The sequence below is a fragment of the Nuphar pumila genome, chromosome 7 (genome assembly GCF_984573655.1).
Source record: "Nuphar pumila chromosome 7, dmNupPumi1.hap1.1, whole genome shotgun sequence".
Taxonomy (NCBI): domain Eukaryota; kingdom Viridiplantae; phylum Streptophyta; class Magnoliopsida; order Nymphaeales; family Nymphaeaceae; genus Nuphar; species Nuphar pumila.
The window spans coordinates 24710871-24719890 of NC_143255.1; the positions used below are offsets into that span (position 1 = coordinate 24710871).

General features: G+C 35.7%; 1 protein-coding gene across 2 annotated transcripts in view; it reads right to left on the reverse strand.

Moving 5' to 3' along the window:
- LOC149831566 (uncharacterized) overlaps window positions 1-4579 on the reverse strand; it is a 29115-nt gene extending 24536 nt beyond the window's left edge. Inside the window, exon 1 of one of the 2 annotated variants that reach the window (XM_090013975.1) lies at window positions 4357-4579. The gene's annotated coding sequence lies outside the window, so the exon portion shown is untranslated. Of the gene's footprint in view, window positions 1-4152; window positions 4217-4356 lie in introns of those variants that run through there. The other variant, XM_090013976.1, reaches the window with a different exon arrangement.
- Window positions 4580-9020: the final 4441 nt, after the last annotated feature.

The window sequence follows — 9020 nt, forward strand, 5'->3', positions numbered from 1 at the left end:
CTGCATACTTAGATTTGAACTTCAATTTGAATAACTCAAGTCCAAAAAGGGTATTTACAAAAGAAAGAAGTGTAGGAGGGGTATTCTGGGAAGAAAGAAGAAAAAAAAAATTTTGAAGAAGAGGGACAAATTGGGGATTTCCCATAGAGGGGACCCCTCCCTCCATGGGGGCTGCCATGTGGCAGCCCCCTTTCTCTCCTCTCCCTTGGGTCGACACCCGACCCCCTTCCCTCTCTCTTCGTCTTCCCTATTCTCCCTCCCCTCTCTTGAACTCTCCGTTCTCTCTCTCCATCTCTCTCTCATGCTCTCTCTTTCACAAACCATCTTTTCTCTCTTTTGGGTTAGCCAACACCACACCACACCACACCACTATCGCATACCATCTTACTCGTTGGCCACCGTATATCGAGGAGCCACCAGTCAATGCCGGCCACCACCTAAGTACCTCCTTCTTCTCTCTCCCTTGTTTCCCTTTTATGAGAGCCACCACCACTTGCGGCCCTTCTTCAGCCGACCACCACTGAACTGTTGGACCTTCCTTCGGCCACCACCACCTAAGTCTGGTTCTTTCTCTCTCTTGTTTCTCCTTTCACGAGAACCAACCAAAAACCCCCTTTTCTCTCACCGTGGTTCTGCTCTTCCTCTCTCCTTTGTTCCGCCATGAAAGAGGATGAGGAAGGGAAGATGAGATGAGGAAGAAGAAGGTGATGGGGAGGGCAGCCTCGTTGTGGCCTCTCGCATGAATCTTCTCTCTTTCTTATTTTCTCTCTCTCAGAGTGCACCACCTATAAGAATCGAAAATAACCGAAAATTTGAGCCATTTTTTTTTAAATGAGCACATAGCAGAAGAAAAACTATTTTAGAATCTTTTTGAAAACCATATAAAAGGAATTTCAATGAAAATGAACAATACCATACACAGTGAATCAAAACAATTATATCTATTGATTTTCAAGTTCAATTTACAAAATTGGGTGAACTACAAATATTCTTTTATAAAATTTTCAAATCATGTAATATCAATGATAGTCCCAAAACACACAAAAGTCTCAAGACTAGAATGAGTGCATCTATCGCCACTAAGGCATGTCTAACCGTGGGCACCTAAAAAAGATAATGTAAGCAGGAGTAAGACCAAACACGTCTCACCAAAAAACTCAACCTCCCATCACATGATAGCGAACATGGATAGGTCGACGAGCCAAACTGGACTTCAACACAAGTCCAACACTCGACTCAACCTCTAACTCGAGAGGGAACCCAACACCACATGCACAACCTATATGCATAAATATATTTTAATTTTTTTTGCATTTAAGTTATTATTTTGCTTATGCACACACAATTACTTTTGTTTTGATATTAATTATTGTTTTCATGTGGGCACCGCTGCCTCGGGCCACTATAGGCTCACCAGTTTACATGGGGATACATTTTTGAACATGGGTATTTTACATCTTTTATTAACCTCAAAAAAACTCGGTTATACCAACACTATGGTCCAGAACCCTTTGTCAAGGCGTTCCTTTCCCCGGACAAGGTCGTAGTGCACTACTGCCAGTGTACATAGCTGGACCTTTCAAACAAAAGAGTCATTGTCCTCTAAGCTACTGTGGTTGGGACTGGTCTAGTATATTAACCAAGATGGGGCCCACAATAACAACACACCACCATTAGCTAAGAAGGAGTCTATCGACAACTCAGTACATCTCGCGGGATTGGTGCAAACTCGCTCACAATAGTACAAAGTCACTCAAGGTGACAAGTTAATTCATCTTTTAGGGTGTAACGAAACATCTCCGTGTAGCTTGTTCCATATTTAATTGGAGTTTGTAGTTACTTTAATTCACAATGCACCTTCTAGATACACAAGGCCTTGCCCAACAAGCTATATTAAGTTTTTTTAACTTATGAGATTTGTTTTTCAAACTGGTGCAATCACTTTATTGCACACATGGGGTCACCTACGTGCCCCAAAAGCAACATGTTCAACTAAGGCCTCATTGTATCCTTTAATAGGCTCATACTTGAGAAAATCATTTTCCAATATCCATACTACGAGAAAACTTGATAAACCTCGTAAAACTCAAGTTTATGAATTCCAATATAGCACACGTGCCTACTAAGGCTCACGTATCAAAAGATCAACCAAATCCATCCAAAAGCATCAAAATCACAAAAATTCTAGACTATGTTCAATCCCCATTCAAAACATAAGAAACATGCTCGTTATTTATTTAATGGCACAACCTCTAGGCCTACAGTTCAATTAATGTCCGCCAAAATAAAAGAACAGTTCAATAATATTTATTATTCATTTAATGCTATAACCTCTGGGCCTTCAGTTCAATTAACATCCGACAAAAATAAGAGAACAGTTCAATAATAGTTTATTATTCATTTAATGCACAATCTCATGGCCTTCAGTACAAGTAACATTCGCCAAAAATAAAGGAACATTTCAATATTTAAAACATAAATTTTCTATAACATGCTTCCTAGGAATAAGGCACATTCTCAATTCTAGAACAAACATGGACAATATTGCACCACTGGGCATCTCATAACAGATTTGTTTTTAAAAAATCAAGACACAAGGGCACTAAGCTTTCTCATAACAAGTTTCTTTTAAAAAACCAATATACATGGGCACTAAACATGCTCATAACATTTTTTTTTTTCAAAATCAAACACATAGTTAACTAAGAATTCTAATAACAAAATTTTATTCAAAAATCAAACACATAGTTAACTAAGCATGCACATAACATATTTTTATTTAAAATCAAACACATAGTTAACTAAACAACCTCATGTCCAGTTTCTCCAAAAGTTTAATACACATGGGCAATTAAGAAAACTACATAACAAATTCTTTTTTTTCAAAATTAAAACACATAGGTATCCTAGCCCATTCATAACAAATTTTTTTTCAAACCAATACACAGGCAGCATAGGTACGATACAATTTTTTTTGTCAAAACCAATGCACATACACACACATACCAAGCTTTATTTTTTTGCAGATTCATGACTTTAACAAAAATCTGCACATACACACACAAACATTTTACAAAGTCTAACACATCGACAACATAGAGATGCAAACCATAATTTTTTTGGTCAAAATCAATGCACATACACACACATGCAACATTTTTTTTTTTTTAGATTCATGGCTTTACCAAGAATCTGCACATACACAGAAAATTTTACAAAGCCTAACACATTGGCAGCATAGGGATGCAAAACAATTTTTTTTCAACAAATACATGAACAACATGGTATACTACATATCCAAAAAAAAAATCAACAAACACATGAACGACATAGTATACTACATATCCATTTTTTTTTCAACTAAGACACATGGGTAGCATAATCTCAAATACATAACTTTTTTTTTAAACTAAGAAACATGGGAAGCATAATCACAAATACATTTTTTTTAACTAAGAAACATGGGTATCATAATCTCAAATATAGAATTTTTTTCTCAAATAAGACACATGGGCAGCATAAACATTCATAATAGAGTTTTTTTTTTCAAAACCTAAACACATAGACAACAATTACCTTCACTACGAAATTTTTTTTAAACCATAAATACATTTGGAGCATGATCATTCATAACAATTTTTTTTTTGAAACCTAAACACATAGACAATAATTACCTTTACTACAACATTTTTTTTCAAAACCATAAACACATTTAAACTACATCGAGCAGTTCATAAACATAAAACATAAAATTTTATTTACATACAACAACTCAGAAATATGAAACAGAATTTTTTTCAATATACAAGCTACATACAAGAGTTCATAAACATAAAAGAGAATTTTTGTACATACAAGCTACATACAACTCATAAATATAAAACAGAAAATTTTTCAACATACAAGCTACACACAACAGTTTATAAACATAAAACAAAAAAATTCTTAATATACAATAGCTCAAATATAAAATAGAAAATTGTTCAACATACAAGCTACACACAACAGTTCATAAACATAAAACGAAAAAATTTCTTTACATTCAAGCTACATACAACAATTCATAGACATAAAATAGAAAAAAATTCAACATTCAAGCCATGTAAGCACCTAACACATGTTGCTAAACACGAGAGAGGGTCGTGTTCCTACCTTGAATCGCAAAATCCAATAGGCACAAGACCAAGAACACAATTTTGAGCCTCCCAAGCAATCTCAAGGCTGCAGCTAATCCTCCTCCTTGAGGATACTCAAAACGCAGAAAAACCAGACAAAAAAAAGGAAAGCTAAAGAAAGAAAGAGGGAAGAAGAAGAACCAAGAATGAGAAGAGGAAAAAGGGGGTCGAGACAGCCTACCTAGGGTCAGTCCTCGCTCAGTGAACCATGGCCAGGGCGCTCCACCACGCAGCAGCCAAAGATGGGGGGAGGGGCATTCCACGGCTAGGGTGTCCTCTCCAAGAAGCATGAGGAAGAAGAAGAATGGGAGGAGGAGGAGGAGCACCCCCTCCAGTGACACCCAAGCAGAGAGAGAGCATGGGGAAGAAGAAGGCGCGTGGGTGAGAGAGGGGATTAGGGCATGAGAGAGGGAGAGGAAGGGAACTCGTGAATAGGGAAAAAGAAATGGAAGATAGGGGGTTTTAAGAGTTAACTAGGTACAGGTCCATGCTGCCCAAGTTCGGATCCAGGATCCAACCGAATCCTAATCAAGGAGGGGTGTGGAACCCTAGTTCGCCAACTTAGTTGGCTAACTAGGTTCAAACCTAATTGATTCAACTGAGTTGGAACCAACTCCCAAGAGAACCTACCACTTGGCTGGGTCTAGCTGACCCTAGCAGGGTTTGACCTGTTACGGTTGGCTAGATTGGGCTATAGTCTAGTCTGTGTAAGGAAGAAATTGCCTTTGCTTGGGGGGAAAAGCCCAAATGGGCCCTATGGACCCATTTGTGTCTTCTCCCAAACCAGAAATCATAGAAATGCCACTCACTTAAACAAAAAAATTATTAGTCATGTCGTTTTCACAGTTGACTAAGCTAAGTCAACTCTGAGTCATACGACCATGATCCTCGAGACACAATTGCTCCAAGAATACTCATGAAATGATTACAGTGCGTCTAAAACTTGTGAGGCATGCTTCAAGCTCAATTTAACTCTGATTTTGACAAAACAAAGTCCATTCCTCTTGAAAAATGTGTAAGACTGCAACCATACACAGAAAAGACATTAAAAATAAGTCAAATTTTTTATTATCTAAATAATAGAAAAATAAAAAAAATATCAAATATTACATTCTACCCTAATACAAAAAAATTTGTCCTCGAAATTCAAGCAAACAATGAAGAGTATCAACTACACATATTGGTTTCTGGTTGCCAGGTGCATCCTTCAATCCCATGGTATTGGCATCTCACTTTGACGTGTCAAATCACCTTGTTCCTCAAGATCTTATCTTGACGATCCACAATCTCAATTGGGTTGTCTTTCACTATCAAATTCTCTCGCACTTCAATCTTCTTATGTTGAATCATGTGGTACGGATCACTAACATACTTCATAAATATCGAGATGTAAAAAATGTTGTGAACTGGTATGAAATGTGGCGGCAAAGCCACTCGTTAAGCTAGCACATTGTTCCTCTCTAACACCTCAAAGGTTCAAATATATCTAGGGCTCAACTTGCCCTTCCTCCCAAAGCAAAAAATACTTCAAGTATGATATCAAATATCAAATATCAAAATTACAGACACACCCATGTATCAGCAGGGTTTGATCTGGTGCATGGTGACTTCATCTCATTACCATCTCAACCACGCTGCTTGCTATGCGGCTTTCGTGGTGGTAAAAAAAATCAAATATCAAACTGTAATTTTTTCCTAAGAAATTCTTAATAGAAATAAATACAGTAGTCTTTTTGAGATATATTCATTTTAATAAAGAAATCATGATAATTTTCTTTATGGTCAAACCATGAAACCTTTTAACATGTCATAATTTGTTCACCAATTTATGCTTTCGTCTTAGAAATATATTGAAGTATTTGTCACATGTGCCAAAAATTGGTCAAATTCTGCCAACATTATCAAGAACCGACTTCCTTGGGAGCATGGTCATGCAAAGACTTCTTGGTCGATATCGAGTCATCTTCAGGTTCAAGTCTTGAACTCATGACTCGTCAGTATTCGGGATATGTTCGTTCACATGTGTCAATTTTCAAGGTGTAAAATGCTTATACTTCATTGTTCATCGAGAATACAAAATATTTTTCTACAAAAAGAAGGAATTTTCTATTCTCCCAACTACTACTAAGCACACTCCAACCTTTTAAAAGGGTATATTGGAAATCCCATTTGAGAAAATGCATTTTAAAATATAATTTTTAAGGGTTTTTGATATTTTCAAAAGGTAATCCAGTTTTTACAAACTTTTGATCTATAAAATAACATCCTCAACCACTCAATAAAAAAGTAGAGGTTTTTAGCTTTTTAATGAGCCAAAAATCACTTTGATCTGAAATCAATGTAAAAAGTTATAGTCAAAACAAGGTTTTAGATTTCGAAAATGATTTGTTTGGGAAGTAGGACTCACTTTGACGGCAGTTTTGACCTTACAAATGGTTGAATTTGGTTTTAATCACAAAGTCTCAAGAATGGGAAGTAGGACTCACATTGACGGCAGTTTTGACCTTTCAAATGGTTGAATTTGGTTTTAATCACAAAGTCTCAAGAATATGTATATATATATATATATATATATATATATATATATATATATATATGTGTGTGTGTGTGGTTTGGATTTGGATCCTTAAAATCCAAATCCATTCCACAACCTTATTTTAAGGTAAGTGCATCGAATTGAGATTGAATGGGATCCAATTTGGATCCAATTCTAGTTTTAATGCAATAGTGTTGTGTTTGTTGTTGGGTTGGGTATGAATGGACGCAAACTCTAAGCTATTTTATGTGAGACCCACTTTGGGCTTTATTTGGATCTCATATCCAAATAATCCATTCACACACACACACACACACACACACACACACACACACACACACACATATATATATATAGGTCTTTACAAGTGTTGAGAACTAGTATATATCTTTGGATCCAATTCTAGACCCATAGTGTTTATCAATATGGATCTCATTTGGATCCAACTTGTTTTGAGAATGGATCCTTCTAATGGATACCATCCTACACATAGAAGGTTTTGAGTGATTTGGATCTTTTCTGAGATCCGGCTCTAAATTATTCTAAACCCGAACTGGGTCCATTGAATGGATCTGAGTCCTTGTTATGATGTTTCACAAATTTGGTTCATATACTAGATCCAAACACATTTAATTAAAAGATTAAGTGGATCCTATGAATGTGAAATGTATGACTTGAATTGGTTTTTATAGGGGGGTCGATCCTCATGGATCCCCCATTATGATCCAGATCCAAAGGTGTCTAAAAATCTCATATAAGTTAAATAATTTGGTAAATAACCAAAAGTTTATTGATTATTCATTGTACATGAATTTGTCATAAAAATACTGAGAATAATCCCTTATTATTTCTTAAAAAGCCCAAAACATTTATGGACATTGCACCTCAAATATCAAAGAGGCAAGTGGGCCCAGTCTATAGGTTTTGTTTAGTGGGAACCAGTTTTTGGATCACTGAAATCTGACCTATATACAAGTTTTTTAGTGATTCAAAATCAATAGATATGAAGGTACCAGTTTTTTTCAGCTCATAAAAATACGCTTTTCGTTAAAAAAACATGATCCAAGAGTCAATTCCCACTAAATTGAGCATGATAAACACATTTAAAGGTTCAGATCTATCATAAAACACTTCAAAACGATGAGGCAAAATGGGGCAGAATGAGAAATGAGGCCTAATATGTTCTATTCTATTTCTCTCTCTCTCTCTCTATATATATATATATACATATATATCATCAACAACTTACATGGGAGGTAATACACCTCTTTTTGAGATAGACTTCTTGCTCATTAAGGCCTCATTGACTGTGTCTCCTAGTCTATGAATTTTGAGAATCCTTGTTAACACATACTTCATTTTCTAGGACTCATCTTGCATGGAAACCGGTTTTGGTTAGCACTTTGGTTTCAGTTTGAACTCTTTCACAATATGCCTGGATTGACCATTTGTTCTAATAACCTCCCTCATGCTCAAGGGTCCTGAAAGGACATTGAGCTTACTGCATAACTCATTATATCTCAAAATAGCTAATGGTTTAGTAAGTATTTCAGCAATATGACCCTTCAAAGAGATGTATTCAATTTTCAAGTCTTTTTTGGCAAGCTTCTTTCTACAAAAATGAAGACATATCTTAATGTGATTATTTCGATTATGAAATATAGGATGAGTTGCTAAATTAGTAGCTCCAACATTATCATATAAGAAAGGTGGAACCCTTGCTGAGTTAAAACCCAATTCTTGTAATAAATATTTTACCCAAATAATTTTTGCAATTGAATTAGAATACCCCTGTATGCAGCCCTAGTATTGGACCGTGATATGATAGATTGTTTTCAAACACTCCAAGAGATTAGATTTGTTCCTAAAAACACTGCATAACCACCAATCTATGCATAAACTATCAAGTCCATTGAGGCAAACAACTTCATAAGAAGCCCATAATGAGTTATACTCTTTAAGTACCTCAAAAATCTCTTTTTTGCAGTCCAATAAGACTCTGTTGGTTCATGAACGAATTTAAAAACCTTATTTACAACAAAACATAAATCTAGACAAGTTATTGTAATGTATTATAGAGTCCCTACAATACTTTTTGTATTAAGCTACATTTTTAACAGGATTTCCCACGTACTTTGACAAAGAAGTTGATGTTGACATAGGTGTGAAAATTGGTTTTGCCCATATCATCCTCACACACTTCAATAGTACAAACATATTTTCCCTGAGATGGAGAAGTTTATCTTCAGTGGGGATTACATCTACAACCAAGAATTAATGTAGAGACCCCATATCTTTAATGGAAAATT